Here is an 18,020-nt window from a genome sequence, read left to right on the forward strand (position 1 = left end):
TTGCTGGCATTCTGTTAGCCAGTACCCTGGGCAGAACCGAACTGTGTTTGCTACCTAAGTAAAAACCTCCACCAATTGACTCAGTAGTCCTCATTAGCTTTACTAATGGCATTGTGTGCTATTTTTAGTCCCACTGGGCAGACATTTTGAGCATATATATGTTTTCCTTTGCTTTGGTTGAACCAATCTCATTCAATAAGTGGTTGATTTCCTTCTTTTAAAAGGACTGACTCTTTCTGGGTGCTGATTGTCCTTTAATGTGTTGTCCAAATAAACCATCCTCATCTTAGAAAGTTGTTCAGCTATGTAGGACATCACAACGGAAGCCAATTCTATTCTCAACTAATATCCACACATACAACCACCGAGTGCTAATCAGGAATGAAGGATTCTAGCTGATGATTTTTTTTCATGCTTTTCCTAGTCTGTAGAATTACTGACTATTGTAATTACTACTTTCCAAAACTGACTAATAACAGCAAACTTAGCACAGATTATCAACCTTGGGGCCCTCCGAAAATACTATTCTATTTTCTATTAACTAAAATCATCCAAACAACCTTTGATCCTAACTCTAGTAAAATAGTCATAGTCATAGAGTCATAGTGAATCAATGATGGTTCCTACAAGTGTATTTAAGAAAAACCCTGTTTAGTTCAGATTTTAGAGCCCTTAAGTGTCAGTGTCTCTGCATTTAGACTCCTCTCATAGCAGAATTGTCCCAGTTTTTTACGATGAGAATGCAGGGAATTGACAAAAGTACACAGTTTGCTGCAATCTGAATGAACCAGATGTAAATGTTGAAGTATTAATTTTTATAGAAATCTATTGCACATTTCCCAATAAGATAATAACATGATTCTTCACCTTGTATATGACTTGATTCCTTTGAATCAATGTTTCTTCAGTCTTCCAATTGTAAATTTTAAAATCTATTTGCATCTATATTTAATCCTTTCTCAAGATATCCAGTTAGGTTCTCACACCATCAACAACATTAAAACTGCATGACTGTAGCCACCAAACATTTTATGCTCATTCTTCTCAACCTCTCCATTCCTTCAACAGTACTCGTTAAAGATATCTTCTTTTTGGTCCAGTCTCATGGTATTGCTGTCTACTTGCTCACAACACTCCAGACTGCATTCTATTTTGTACAAAGTACTGGAGGAATGCAGCTGTCTCACAGCATCTGTGGAGAGAAACAGAGTTTGAAATTGAATCCAGTGTTAACATGGAGTCCGGGTAAAAAATGAGGTCTGCAGATGCAGGAGATCACAGCTGAAAATATATTGCTGGTTAAAGCACAGCAGGTCAGGCAGCATCCAAGGAACAGGAAATTTGACGTTTCGGGCATTAGCCCTTCATCATAAGCCCTTGATTCCTGATGAAGGGCTTATGCCCGAAACGTCGAATTTCCTAATCCTTGGATGCTGCCTGACCTGCTGTGCTTTAACCAGCAACACATTTTTAACATGGAGTCCACCTGGACTCTGAGTTCTGAACAAGAATCATATTATACTAAAAACATTAGCTTTGCTTTCTCTCTCCTTAGTTTTATTTCAGATCAACAGTATCTCCAATATTTTATTTTGTTTTCAGTTTAGATATTTACATATCTCAGGAGTTACTTCCTGAGGTGGTGTGGGGCATTCGGAATTGATTTTTAAAATATTTTTCTCCTCTTCTTACCAAAATGTGTTTTTAGTCTTTTCATTCTTTAATTTACTGTTTCGATGTGAGTCACTGTGTGTTGCCCCATTATCCTTTGTTTGTTTGTTCATTTCAATTTTTCAGTGACCCTCAACAAACTGTCTTTTGTGTTAAAACAGAAGTTGGTTTTATTCATTCTGGGATCAGTACCTAAACTCCTTACTCAAAATCTAATTTCACAAATTTAAGGTATCTTCTGCCTTTCTTAGGAACAACTGCTTAACACAGCCAACTTCAGCTAGGAATCTTGTAGAACTGGCACGAACTGAAAATAAAAATGGAAGGCTTTTCCTCACGTTTTGGGTGATTTTCCCTCAGCTTAAAGAATGCAAGCTTAGAATCTTCCTATCGATAGCCTATTGATCTACACTGTGTATTTTGTTTGTTTGCTTGCTTGCAATCTCTCCCAATATAAACAAAGTCCATTAGTTCTTGGAGGCTTTCACTGTCAAGTTTTTCTTAAAGAAATTACCATTGCTATAGAAATTAAATTAGATTAGATTCCTTTCAGCCCAACAAGTCCACACCAACCCTCTGAAGAGTAACCCAATATTTACGTTAATCATTAAATCTCTTCAGAGACTCCGAAAACCTATATACCACTCGTTCAAAATTTAAAAGTCCAAAATCTGAAATAAATAATATTAAAATATATCTAAATTACACAACCAATATCATACTCTAAAGCAATAAAACATCCCAGTGCTCTTCACAGAAGCATAATTAAACAAAATTCAACATTAAGGAGTATAAGGGCAGATGACCAAATCTTGGTCAAAGAGAGGTTTTGAAGGAGTGCTTTAAATAATGAACAAATATGGAGAGGTTTGGGTGAGAAATTCCAGAGCTGAGACCCATGCTAATTCAAGGTATGAAACAAAACCTGAAATTGCTGGTGAAACTCAGCAGATCTGGCACCATCTGTGGGAAGAAAGCAGAGTTAACATTTTGAGTATGGTGACGGTTTATATTTCAGATCTCCAGCATCTGCAGTGCTTTGTTTTATTTTAGTGTGTAATTCAAGGCATGGCTGCCATTAGTGCAAGAGGCCAGAAGCAGAGAAGCACAGATATTCTAGAGGATTAGAGGGCTGGAGGTTAGGGTTATGGAGGGCTATATCAATGGAGTGATCCGAAAATAAGAATGAGAATTTTAAAATCAAGGTGCTGTTTAATTGGGAGCCAGTGGTCCAGCAAGCATCAGAGATATGGATGAATGGCTCTTGGCATGAATTAGGTTATAGGCAGCAATATATTGTTGAGCTGCAATTTACAGCTGGCATCCAAGTGAGCACTGGAATAGTTGAGCCTAGAGATAACAGAAGAAGAGCTATGGATTTCAGCACTGAAGAGCTGAGGTAGGACAGGGTGAGACAGTGTTACATGGGTTGAAATGGAAGGCCTTGGTGAGGCAGCGGACATTTGGTTGAAAGCTCAACTTGGGACCAAATACAACACCTGATTGTGAACAGTATAAATTGGCTTCAGAGAGTTATCATGAAGAAGATTGGAGTTATTAGCTTTAACCCAGTAACTGGGTCAAAGATAATGGGTTCAGTATTCCCAGTTTTTAGTCAGAAAATTTCTGCTTATCCAGTACTGGATGTCAGATAGTGATTGGATCAATAGAGGTGGGGGTGAGATGAAGCTAGGTTTTATCAGTGTACATTTGGAAGTTGACACTCTGTTTTCAAGCTTTCTCACTGAGAGGCAGCATGCAGAAAAGAACTAGGAGTTGTCAGGTGCAATGTTGTTTCCTGCATGCCCAAATAATGTCAGAAGGCACACTCCCAATAGTTGAAGAACTATTTATTATAATGTTTGAAATATGATGAACATGGAAAATTTTAAATGATTGCTTAATGATTGTTAAATCTCCTGTTGTACTCCCCTGTGTCAGATAATATGCTATTTCACAGATGTAATGTCCATCATGTTATGCAACAAATTCTTTCACTATCAATTTGGAGTTCTATATTAAACCAACATATTCTCTGTAGCCAGAGATTCTAATTGCGAGAAGTAAATATACCCTAAGGGCACTGAGTCTTTTTGTGATGAAGGAAACTTAGTAAATAGCTTCTTGAGGCTCAGTAGAATATCAGACCTTGAAATTGTTGTGCACTTATAACAAAGTATGTTACAAATTTGTGCATGCTGACATTTCTTGAATATATTTTCAATATGATCAGTGACCAGTTACATTTACTGTACAGAGAAAGATTAATACGCATATTGATCATTTCCAATTCTCATGAACTAATGCCCTGCAAATTTTCTTTGCTTTTTGCAATTTGCTTGCCTTCCTTTCCTCTGCTGAAACTGTTGACTACTTCATCAAGTGGATGTTAATCTTAGATGTAAGGAGGTTATTCAAGTGCTTCTATCTTCATTTAAGATTACATATGCACAGTGCCATTGAATAATATTCAAGCTGATACCCATTTCCTTATCTCAAAACCATTAGATTCAATTTTCCTTCTTGTACTAACACCTTATTTTGTATTCAGTCTCAGGATCAAGGTGTCACTGAAAGGGCCAGCATTTATTGCCCATCTTTAGTTGTCCTTAAGATGGTGGTGAGAAGCCTTAGTCCATTTTACATAAATAGAGTCACAATGGTGTTAGGATGGGAGTTCCAGGCACTTGGCCCAGTGACCCTGAATAGATAGCAATGTAGTTCCAAACGGAGATGGTAAGTTACTTGGAAATTGCAGGTGGTATACCCATGTATGCTGGAGATTAAAGTGTAACCTCGTTGCAGTCCATTTAAGTAAATCTAAGTTAATTTTACATGCACATGAGTTTTTTTAGTCAGCCCCTGCTGAGCCCCATCTTGGTTCATGGAGTGACAATTTTGCATAGTTTATATAGTTACTCAGCCCATTTAGCTGGACATTTCTTATATCATAAAGTTGCACAGTATGGACACATATCACATACAGCCATGTCCTCATATCACATACAGCCATGTTCCCATATCACATGCATGCACATCAGAACGTTGAACAGTGATTAGCAAACATCCCCATTTTGGGCCTTATGATGAAGGGAAGGTCATTGATAAAGCAGTTAAGATAATTGATCTCTCACAACCATAACCACCTTCCTTTGTGCCAGCAGGTTACCCCATAAATGTATTTGATGGGATGTGATCTGAACTTGACAAGCTAAAAAGTTATCAGATTTACTTCCTGACCAGTGCTGAAATGATTGGTTAGCTTTGATAATGATGTGCTATGGGAGGAAATAATCAAGTATTAAGTAACCCACTGAGCACTTACTAGAGGAAACAATGGGCAAGGTGCCTGCAGGACTTATATTCATTTTAGGAGTGAAAGCGGTGTTTGAAAAGGGCAGTCACAATGATCCTCATGATAAGATTACCCAGATGCTGTTTCCAGATCTTGCTAAATGTGACAACTTTTGTGAAGTTTTGATAAGCTGTTTTGGTATCTGTATCAGACACTACAAGATTTAGGTCAAGAGCACTTAATTTGGTACAATATTATCTGCTATGCCTTCTTGCTCAATGTTACCTATTTCTGTAATATGTTCTGTCAGATGGGTAACTGTCGGTAAATTCAATTCTAGACCTTTGGATTAAATGAAATCAAAGAGGGACTTTGATCTATGACTAGGCACAAAATCAGCATGTTTTTAGCTGTTTCTACATTTTCTTGTCTACTGTGATAGAGAACTGTGCATATAATATTGTAATTTCTTTTGCACTAAAGGACATTTTTTTTTACTACTCAGGAATTGCTGTCACGTTCAGCTGAAGTTATACAAGTAGCCTTAATAGATGAATTCACAAAACTGACAACAGAGTAGGAGTAGGGCTATCAAATTTACTTAAAACCAATTTTTGTGTGACTTGAAATGTATTCAAATATTTAATAGTATATCATCTCCTTAGTGGTATTACAATATGAAAGACTACAATCACAACATTTTGAGCCCTGATGCAGAAGAAAAAAGTATATTTGTGTGTTATTTATGCCAATTTTGAACCTATTTTATTTTTATTCATTCATCTTTCCTTTAACATACCACATGCATTAGAGTGAACTGACAGACAACTTACTGTCGGGACTCTGCTCCTGATGCTAATGCTTCAGACCTAGAAGGTGCTTGGGAGCTGTTTGCGGTACTAGCTTGTTTTTCCTACTCCTTGGAGTTGAGAATGCTACCAATAAAGGAAACCAAATTACTGTATAATCTTTCAATGAATAAATCTACGAAATTTTAATCCAGCTTCACAATCTGTAATTGCAAATCTGATTCGTTGAATTCCATGTTATGATCTCGGTAGAAGGCAAACCAGCTTTTAAATCGGTGATGAGATCTTTTTGGCCATCACTGTCTGTTCATAACATATTACCTGCCATAAAGATTTGAGTTTAGTTTTCCAAATTTAATTTTCACCTGGTAATTGACATAACTGCTTACATTTGAAAGTTTATTTCTGATAGATATTACTTTATGGCATTTATAATTCTAGTCTCTAGTTTTGTGAATTTTATACTCCAGTCCCCTTGTTCTGTGATCATGGTCCAAATCCAACAGATATTGTGCGATAGAATATACAGTTAGTATATTCTATTTAAAGACTTGGAAGAGAGGCCCTTCTCAATTTTTGATCGCTTGATGTTAAGCTGTCTTTGGCCAAATGCGATATTGTTATATTAAAAATAATATAACAAAGCTGCTCCAACACTGTGACTTAGTCCTGACTTCAGAAGTATATCATCTGCTTGATAATTTCCTATTGATGAAATTTCTTTTTACCATTACAATCTGACCCTTTTATACTGTTATTGTGCTATGCCAACCTGGCTAATGGTAGAGTTTTAATTTTAGAACAATGAGGTTGTAGTAGGCAGAAAGAGCATATCGAATGGCTGATTTTAAATGTTCCTTTCTATTTCTCCTTCAAAGTTTGAGGAGGAAGAAAGAATTAGTACTTATGTAGCACCTTTCATGACTTTGCAAGTGGTTTCACATCCACTGAAGTACATGAAAGGATAATCTTTCTTTTCATTCATGGGACATGGATGTTGCTGGCCAGACCAGTATTTATTGCCCATCTCTAATTGTCCAGATGAGAGACAACTACATTGCTGTGGGTTTGAAGTCGTATGTAGGCCAAACTGGGTAAGAATGGCAGATTTCCATTTCTAAAGGACAGTGAACCTGATGTCTTTTCAGACAATTGGCAATGGTCACTAGACTCTTAATCCCAGAGTTTTATCATGAATTATTACTTTTTTTATTTTTATTCCCAGTCATATTAATGAATGTTGTTATTTAAGCAAACAAAAGCTAATTTGTGCATTGCAAGGTCCCACAGAATATAGATACCCACAATGCTTACTTAAATAATATTAGTTAAGGCATAAAAGTTAGCCAAGGCACATGTTCAGAAATCACACTTCTTCATTCATTCACCTGTTAAAAACTTTACAGACTTGAGTTTAGTGTCTTATCTGAATCATGATATCTGTGGCAATTATGATACATTGTCATTCTAGATTATGTGTTAAAATCCTTAAGTGGGACTTGAACCTAAAATCAGAACAAACATCTAATTCATAGATGGAGTGCTACCATTGAGCCAAACTCTACCATTAGCCGGTTGGCATAGCATAATAACAGTATAATAATAATGACACCTATTGATCATATATTGATTAGAGTAGTAGAAAAAGAGATTGAAGGTAGTTCCCCTCTTACGTTGAAATGGTTTCCCTTGGTTCTAAACAATCAAACCAGGAGAAACATCATACCTGCATCCACCCTGTCTATTCCTTAGTGTAATTTACATACAAATGTGAAACAGGAGCAGAAGTAGCCATTTGACCCCTCACACCTGCTCTGCCACTAGTAAGATCACGACCAATCTATTTGTGTTTCAAATTCCACAATCCTATTTACCTCCAGTAAATTTTGATTCCTTGTCTAACAAGAATCTATCCACCTCTGCATTAAAAATATTTAATGACCCAATCGCTATTGCTTTCTGAGGAAGAGAATTACAAACTCAGAAGGAAAAATCCATATCTCTGTCCTGAAGTAATAATTCCCTATTTTAAAACAATGCCCCTGTATCTGAACTGATATACAAGAGGAATCATCCTTTCCATGTCTACCATATCAAGACTATTCATAATATTACAATTTGTCAGGTCACCCCCACTCTTCTAGCCCTTAGTGGAAACAAGCCTAACTGTTCAATCTATCTTCATAAGACAGCCCATTTATTCCAAGTATCAAGTAGTAAACCTCCTCTGAACCATCACCAATGCATTTCTATCCTCCTTAAAATAGGATATCAAAACTGCAGGAGATATTCAAAATGTGATTTCAATGTAGGTTTCAGTTCAATCACCTCACTTGCTTCAATTCTCCAGAGAATACAGGCCCAGTTCCTCCAGTCTCTATTCAAAGAACATTTCCACCATCCAGCAATAAGTGTGGTAACATGGTAAAGTGCACTCTTTCTATGGCAGTAATATCTTTCCGAAGGGGACCAGAACTGTGCACACTACGTCAGGTGAGATTTAATGAAAATCTGTACAGTTGAAGCACTACTTTGCTACTCCTGTACTCAAATCCTCTTGCAAAAAAGACTAACTGACCACTAGCCTTCCTAATTGCTTGCTGCACGGCATGTTAGCTTTCAGTGAAATACCGACAAGGACACCGAGTCCTTTTGTACATCTTCATGTTGAAGATGTGCTTCACATTTGTTCCTTCTACCAAAGTGGGTAGTCTCACATTTTTCCACATTATATTAGATCCGCCATGATCTTGCCTACTCACCAACGCACTCCAAATTTTCTTAAAGCCTGTCCGCATTTTACTCAGAACACACATTCCCATCTAGCTTTGTGTCATCAACGAACTTAAAATATTGCTTTCGGTCCAAATCATTGATGTATGCTGAACAACTGGAGCCAAAGTTAAAAATCACACAACACCAAGTTATAGTCCAACAAGTTTAATTGGAAGCACACTAGCTTTCGGAGCGACGCTCCTTCATTAGGTGATTGTCAGACAAAGGAGCAGCGCTCCAAAAACTAGTGTGTTTCCAATTAAACCTATTGGACTATAACCTGGCGTTATGTGATTTTTAACTTTGTACACCCCAGTCCAACATCAGCATCTCCAAATCATAACTGGAGCCAAAGTACTGATCATTGTGATACCCTACGCAATGCAAGAATGATCCATGTTATTCCTACTCTGTTTACTATCAGTTAGTCTATTCTTAATCTGTGGCAGTATATTACCTTTTACCCCATGTGCTTTAATCTTGCTACCAGCTTCCAGTAGGGGACTTTGCCAAAATCCTTCTGAAAATTCATGTACAAGGTGGCCACCAACTCCCTATTTAATTCTCTGTCTTCAAAGAATTAGAATTAAAATTAAAGTCCCTACAGTGTGGAAACAGGCCCTTCGTCCCAACAAGTCCATACTGACCCTCCGAAGATTAACTCATTCCCCTACCCTATATTTACCCCTGACTAATAACCAATACTATGGGCAATTTAGCATGGCCAATTCACCTAACCTGCATATCTTTGGACTGTGGGAGGAAACCGGAACATCCAGAGGAAACCCACACAGACATGGGGAGAATGTGCAAACTCAACAAGACAGCCGCCCAAGAATCAAATCAAACTCTAATCCCTGGCACTGTGAGGTAGCAATACTAACCATTGAGCCACCATGCCACCCTCAAGTGGGCAAAAGACCTCTGATTGGTTCATCAAACATTACACATCCACATTGACCATGCTCAATCAGTTTATTATCCAAATATCCATTTATCACAACCTATATAACAGATTCCAGCATTTTCCTGACAACTGATATTAGGCAACAAATGTATAGTTCCGTGTTTTCTATTCTCCAGCCCTTCTACTTCTAAATAGTTGGGTGCTATTTGCTATCTTCCAATCTGCAGGAACTATTTCAGAATCAATAGAGTTTGGGAAGATGGTCATTAATCCATCCACTGCCTCCATAGCTACCTCTTTCAACACTCTGGGATATAGCATATTAGGCCGGAAAGATTTGTAAACCTTCAGACCCGTTGATTTCTCTTACAAACACTCATTTCCTTCAGTTCCTCCTTCTCTACGTCTGTTGGATTGCTAATTATGGGAGATTTCTTGATCTTCCTCAGTGAAAACATATACCAAGTACTCATTTAGCTTCCCTATCATTTTTCTATTTTCCATTAGAAATTCTTCTGACTCTGCCCATAATGGTCACTTTTGCCTCAGCCATAGGTTGCCTTTTTAAATTCCTGTAGAAGCTTTTACAGTCCATTTATGATTTTTGATAGTTTACAGTTATATTGTAATCTCCCTTTATCAATATTTTTGGCCTCTTTATATTCTAAAATGCTCCCAATGCTCAGATTTGCCACTATTTCTGTCAACTTTCAGGTTTTTTCTTTTAATCTTATACAAACATTAATTGCCTTTTGTTAGCAACAGTTTGACTGACTTGTTGGGTTTTTTTCTTTGAAGGAATGTACAAATGCTGTAAACTTTGAAATAGTTCTTTAAAGACTATCAATTTCCTTTACTGTTGTATCTTAAGATACTGTCCAAATCCACCTCAGTCAATTTTCCACTCAGCCTTCTTAATTTATTTTGTTGAAATTTAACATCCTGACTTCAGATTTATTTGCCTTACTTTCAAACATAATATAAAATTCCATTATAATATGATTAATCATACTAATAATCTTATTATAAAAGAACTTTTAGGTTAGTTAGGTCGCTGAGCTGGAAGGTTTGTTTTCAGACATTTCATCACCATATTAGGTAACATCATCAGTGACAGTCTCCAGTGAAGCACTGGTAGTATGCCCCACCTCTCTATTTATAGGTCTTTTTTTTAAGGCTATGAATAGAGTAGAGGGATATACCACCAGCATTTCACCCCGAGATTCTCACTGATGATGTTACCTAGTATGGTGACGAAATATCAGAAAACAAATCTTCCAACGAGTGAACTTGTATCCTATCATCAATCTGAACTACAAATCTTCTCAAAAATCGCTAACAAGATTTATTAATTAACTTTTTTTGCATAATTCCAAATCTAACCTAGTTTATTCTTGCATCGGCTCTTCAACATATTGCTCTAGAATGCACTCTTTAATAAACGATAGAAACTCCTCATCATCATTACTGCTCATTAGATTAGCTCAGCCTATATGCAGGGTTAAATCACTCATGATCATTTTATTACCCATTTTATTACATGCTTCCCTAATCTCCCATGGTATACCATGTCCCACACTACCACTACTGCTTGATGGCCTATGAACAACTGCCAATGTCTGCTGCTCCTAACTGATTTTTAATTCCACCCAAACAGAGTCTACATTTTGTTCTTGCAATCTGAAATCCTCCCTTCCTAATTTAGTGATACCATCCCCTATTTTCAGATTAATCTCCTTCACCTTTCAGCTTATCCATCCTAAATGCCAAAGATTCATGAATATTCAGTTCCCATTCTTGGTCACCCTTGATCCATATTTTTGTAATGGCAATTAGATTATACCCATTTACCTCTTTGTGCCTATTAATCTTCTACCTTTTTGGATCTTCACTCCACTTTACATCTGCCACTATTTCCAGCCCTGTGTGGTTGTTCTTACCCACCACTTTCCAACTCTGATATGCTGTATATTTCTCCTCATTTCACTAACTCTGCAATCAGTAATCACACCACACTCTCTGGAAACCTCTCCCTCTCTGCCCCACCTTGTTGCATATTGCTGCAATTTGAAAATGTGCTTAAAATCTACTTTAACTGCACCTTCAGCTAATTCCTACAGCTGTCCAATTCTACCTTGTTATTATCAAGAAAAAAAGACTCCATAGAACTGAATGATATTGCTAATGTAGATCTTATTGTACTATTTGTCTCAATAGACTACATAAGAGTACTTTGTATGAAAAGAATAACATTTGTCTGAAAGGAAAAACATTCGTAGGAAAGGAAAAATAATCATAGTAAACTGACACTTTAATAGACTCTCTACTATATGTAGAACAATTTCTTGTTCATCTTGGTTGTATTGGGTTAATCAAGAAACAGAATAATCACTGTCTCTGGAGCACAGAGATTGAGGGAGTTTTTCATGGCTTAGCTCTTCAGTCTGATTTTTGAACATTGATGTAGTTCTCAATTCTATGCATAATTTTCATGACATGTTTCAAATTTAAGAACCTTGACACCTGCTTCCAATTAGTCATATTCTAAAATATTCTAAATTGAAGAAATCCAATCACTCACCTACCTCAAAAGAAACAATAGAGTTACTATTACAGTACTATATATGTTCTGAAGGCTCCCCACTGGTGGAAAGTGGATACAGGACTACGTTGTAGGAAAGTTAGAGTTGTAAGAACCAGAATAATGTAATGATAGAGACTTAAACTATCCATATATACACAGGAATAATACTATAAAGGGAAGAAAATGGAAAGAATTTCTAGAGCATGTTCCGGAAAACTTTCTTGATGAGTACATTGTGACTCAACAAGGAATGAGGTATGTCAAGTGGAAGAAGTGTCAGCAGTCGAATGTTTAAGGAACAGTGATCATTGTATAATAAGATTCAATTAAGGCTAGCTATGGAAAAGAATAATCCACATTAAAATACATAATTGGAGAAGTCAATTCCAGCAGGTTGAGAACAGGCCTAGCCCAGGTAAATTAGATCAGAGACAATTGACTTTAAAAGAAAGGGTCACATACAGTATAGTTCATCTTCCACAAAAACAAAATGTAGGGCAACTGGCTCCCTTGATGACAAAAGAAATAAAAGGAAAAGGTAAAGCAGTAAAAGATGCATAATCCAAATGATAATGAGTGAGATCCAGGCTGAGTATGGAAATTCCAAGGGCAAGTAAGATAAATAAGAGGAGTAAGGAAAGAATATGAAAATAGACTAGCAGCTGACAAAGGGAATCAGAAAGTCTTTTAGTTGGTTAAATAAAAGATTAATAAAAGGATGGTATGGACCAAGTAAGCAGCTACAATATTATTGTGAGCCCGGTGTTTCTAAGTGGTGAAAAAAATGTAACCATTTTCACAGGAAGAATCATTAGCATTTGAGTGACTCAGCTAAAAAGTGCCCAAACATTAAAAAATTAGCTCAGTATTCTTACTATTCCACACTTTCACAAGAAGAAGAAAGGTTCCCTGACTTCAACTCCATTTTGTGTTACTTGACAGTGTCCATTATGAGTTTAAGCTTTATAAGTTTATATTTATAATGCATAAGTTTGTCTTACTAATATAGGTGTAGAAATTATCTTACATTTGGTAAAGACAAAAACTGTCACTGTTATGCTATTTTTTTGCTTAGATTTTCTACCACTTTGAGTTAATTCTCTTCATTCACTGGTATAGTCATGCAGTTAGTGTTCACATGAAAGTCAAATATCAATGCATTACCTGCTGTGACCAACAGGTAAGTTGCAGTTCCAGTTAAGTATTATAAGGAAGTACTTGCCTTTGTATAGCTCCATCAGAACCTCAGGAAGCACCAAAGTGTTTTAAAGCTTTTGAAGTGCACTGTTATATGTAGGAATCATGGCAGTAAGATTGCTCACTGCAGCACTACAAAACAATAATGAAATAGATGATCAAATAACCAGTTTTAAATTTTGGTTGAGGAATACATGTTGCCCAGAACAGATGAGGAAAGCTGCCTAGATTTCTGCCATTGCTCATCCAGTAACTTTCCCCTTAGTCTATTTTCCCAGTCTGTTTAAACAACTTTCTTCATACTCATGGAATTGCCCATATTTAAGCTGGGAACACTGGTTTGAGATCCAACATGTTGCTAGGTTTAAAATAGTCTATTTTCAAATAGGTTCTGCAATAATGTGCTTTAACAATCCTTGATACACTTTTACAGATTTTATTTCTATGGTACCCTTGCCCATCTGATTTAATCAATGTGCAGATTAAAAATTACACATGACAATTGTAATGCCCTTCTATGTGCCTCCATTATTTCCCAATCAAACTTCTTCCTACCATAAGGTAGCTTTTAAGGGGTCTATGAGCTCCCACATTGATTTTTCTATTTGCTATTCATTGTTTCTACCCAAAACTGATTCGACATTAGAATCTATTCCACATAAACCACTATTCACCACTGTGCTGATACCTTCTTCTAATGACCAGGCCAACACACTTAATGTTCCAGAAAAATAGGCAGAAAGGAAAAAGAAATACCCTTGAATAAAAATCAAAATACTGTGGATGCTGGATATTTGAAATAAAAAGTGCTGAAGAAACTCAGCAGGTTGGGCAGTGTCTGTGGAGAAACAAAAGTCAACATTTCGCATCCCGTGACTATTCCTTGGAATAATTCTGCAAGTGTGTCAGTGTTCATAGCTTAGACACCAGCTCATCAGCCCTGAGCTGACACTTCTTGAAAAACAAACCCTTGATGCATATATGGTCACCGTGCATTGTTCATGCATCACCAGATCCACACACTAATGGCAACACATTACCTGCCCAGCAACCTCTATTCTATTTAATTAATTATTATGTAGATAGATTGTGTTGACTGGGCCTTTATTCACTAGAGTTAAGAAGAATGAGAAAAGGGCTTCATTGAAACATATAAAATTCTGACAAAGCTGGACTGATCTCAATGAAATGATGATGTTTCCCATGGTTGAAGGTGATCTAGAACAAGGCATTACATTTTCAATACAAATGTGTCGACGCTGCAATGATGTCTTATCTGGTACTTCAGAATAAACACCAAGCTCTCTCCAGAAATCTAATTCACTTTGTTTTGCTTCAGTTGTTAATATGTGGTCAGACTCAATGGCAGCCACTAAACCGTTATCATAAGAACTTTTAATTCTGTTGTGCATCAGCTCTATGATCTCTTGTTTCACTGTGTAATCCACTCAAGCTAAAATAGCATTTAATTTTGGAAATATGATATTAAAAGGCTTTGTAATGTCGTGATAGAAAGACAATGTCTGTCAAACAATTTGTTGTTTTGGTAGATGTTGTCTTATCATCATGACTTTTCAAGGCCTTTTCATATCATTTCTCCCAAATTAAATGATGCCTCAGATAGTCTTAAAGAATACTTTAATGCTCTCCAAACCTTAGCTGAATCCTTGACATTAACAAAAGCCAGTCTGTGTTCATATAAAGCAAAAATGTGCAGAAAAATGTTGAACTAACTGTACTACATTCTAGAGCAGAAAGATTATCATACAATACAGAAAACAGTTTGGAATTTTGCCCATAACTAATTGATTGACTATACCATCTGATCATCTGGAAAGAACTGTTTCCATGAACCTCCTTTGCAAGGCAATTGTCAGCTGGCAATCTAGTCAGTCAGCTTACATTCTATACAGGATTTAAATGATGAGCTTTTGACTCCTTTCACAAAGCCCATTGCTAAAAGAAGTTTTAGATGTGATGTTTATGTGCACACATCTCTGAGCTCATTGTTGATAAATTCCCAATTACTACCAACATTCAATGTTGTTGCAAGTCTATCCATTTCTCCATGATTATAAAAACTCATTTGTCCTTAATATGTATTATTGTAGAAAGACTCAATCTAGTCTTTGGGTCTATAAAAATTGGGTCATTCCCCAATACCTTGATAACTATCATATTAAAATCACATGCCAGTGAACGGTCCAGAATTGGACCGTTTTGGTAAATAAGCATCATTCAATACTTATTTACTGATCTTGCAATTGTCATCTTTTTTGTATAAGCCACATTTACATTTTATCAACCACACCTGCATCCTTTCAGAAGGTTTTTAACATTTTACAAATTGGACGAGCACATTGTCTATGCAGCTTAGGCAGTTCGTTTTTCCCTGTTTCTTATCGAATGATGTCATTAATACAACACTATTGAGGAATTTTAGCCTTTGTAACTTTCTAACAAAAACTTAACAGTGGATCCACAAATTTGACAAAAATAATTACTTATCATACTCCATGTCAAGCTTTATTTGTAATTTTTTTCATAAAAATAATTCAACAGCACAGCTTCTCACATATAAAGTATCCACAGAGCATTGTCATTGCCAGACTTAAAACAAGTAGCATTTTGATATTCTTTAACATGTTCCAATCTTCAGGACTCAGTGAATCGAGTTGAAGTTTACGCACTATCCTGCACTGCACATATACAAAATCCATGCTAACACATTCATCTAAAATTCCTGCTGAACAATATAATTGTCCAGAATCATCATTATTTTCATCCTGTTCCTCAGTCTCATTTTGTCTCATTTTGAGAATCATACCTGTTCACTCTGAGCAGTTCATCGTATATCATATTTTGAATCTTAACTGAAGTACATATTAATTCTTCCTTGCCTTTGCCAGGATTCATTCATTTTTTTATTGCTGTTCCAGTTTTGTTTTCTGTAACAGTAGCAAGATCTCCTGAAAGCAGTTTCATTCCAATTCTGCCTATTTATAATCCATCCATTGTGTCAGTGTCTGTGACCATTATCTGAACTATTCCAAAAGCTGGCAATTGTTGAGTCTCCTATTTTGAGTGTCACCTTGGAATGTACCATTTCATCCAGAAAGGCCAAAGGAAATGACTGTTCCCTCAGTGATTCTTTCAAGACAGCAGCTGTTTGTTTTGACACCATCTCCTTGTGCGAACTGAACATCAGTTACAACTAGAACTCTGTCTAGATATGACTTTAGCACAATATAACAATTTAAGCACTGACTGATCTAAGGAATCCCTGAGTGAACTCTGTCAATCTTACAACACAACCTTCACAATGCTCATCTTTAGTTCTGAAATCTATCAAAGTTCAATCTTCCTTGTAAATTTCATCAAAGAGCTCTAACAGAAGGTCAAAGACTTCATTGCCATCTAATTAACAGGTATCCAAATAATAAAATAATGTACTTCTCAACTTTATCTTTTTGTATAAAGCGGTAATGCCCGGGCTACAAGTTTGTTTCTTCTTTGGTAGAGATAGCCATGTATCCACCTCAATCCTCCCCACTGGTCATTTCATTCAGACTCAGAACTACAGAGAGGAATCATGTTCTTATAATGTATATTATTTCTGCTACTTTCCACAATGGCTACTGGAATTATGTTTTCTGTCTCTGCCTTTTTGTTTTTATACTTAGCTTCCAACTTTCACCTTTAGAAACTATTCTCTGTTAGTAGGTTGTACTCTTGAATGTTATTTGCTACAAGGTCTAAGACTAATTCAACACCACTTTATCAGAGGTCATTAGAGATGGATAAACAATTTGGCCTTGCCAGAGATGTTGCATGCCAAGAATAATTTGTTTGTTAAATCTGCAGGTAAACACTTTTAAATTAAAAGTCATATTGAGTCCCTTGAGAATTGTTACTGCAAACATCCAGCCAAATACTGAGTAAACTAATACACTTCTCACCTAAAACTTGTGAATTGCGTGGACACTGAGGGTTGAATAAGCAAATGTCAGTTGTTATATCAAGAACATCGAAGGATACAAGGTTTGTGCAGGAAAATGGTGGTGAAGTAGATTGGCCATGCAGGGTTAATGGGCCCCTAAAATGTCCTTTACTTACCAGGTATATCCAGACCACTTGCTCCACCACTCTGCTTCACCTGGATGCCATTGGATGAGTATTCTCTGCTGTGCACCTTTTTATGGGTAGTTTTAATTGAATGGCATAACTGTGACTAGCTTCCTGTTGTGCTGTTGCCACCCTCGAACTGGACTGTTCCTGATCCAGTCCAATTGAACTGGATAACCATTGTACCCCTGTAATGATCAAGTGAGACATTAACTTTTTAAAAAGTAAAACAAACTTGCAGTTATTAATTGAAATAAATTATGCCACAAGATTTCATATTTAGGACAAAACGTTACACTGCAAAAGAATTAACAAAGTACGGCTAACTTAATAATTTATTTTCTAAGCCCTTATTATTTAAATCTAAAAATATCACTTGCTTTTTTTTTGCTTAGTTCCCACCTGAGAACTCCCCTATACAATATAGGCTGTTGAGGATTTTCCCCCTACTGGGACCAAATCAGGATATGCCACAGCGCTTAGGAATTCACTTTAATTTGCCTGTTCCAGTTTGACACTTAGAGTTCACTCAATGATATTCCATTGCTGTTCTCTTCTGCTAGCTCCACCCAGTGGAACTGACCATTTTAATTGCTCTTTTCATTCCAAGCATTCACAATTCCTGACAATTTAGTGACTCTAAATCAAGAACACCTC

The 18,020-nt window shown here is 36.5% G+C and overlaps 1 protein-coding gene across 2 annotated transcripts in view; it reads left to right on the top strand.

Moving 5' to 3' along the window:
• camkmt (calmodulin-lysine N-methyltransferase) overlaps positions 1–18,020 on the top strand; it is a 375,134-nt gene that overhangs the window by 343,196 nt on the left and 13,918 nt on the right. The gene's annotated exons all lie outside the window — the stretch shown is intronic.

Source organism: Hemiscyllium ocellatum, chromosome 10, assembly GCF_020745735.1.
Source record: "Hemiscyllium ocellatum isolate sHemOce1 chromosome 10, sHemOce1.pat.X.cur, whole genome shotgun sequence".
Lineage (NCBI taxonomy): Eukaryota > Metazoa > Chordata > Chondrichthyes > Orectolobiformes > Hemiscylliidae > Hemiscyllium > Hemiscyllium ocellatum.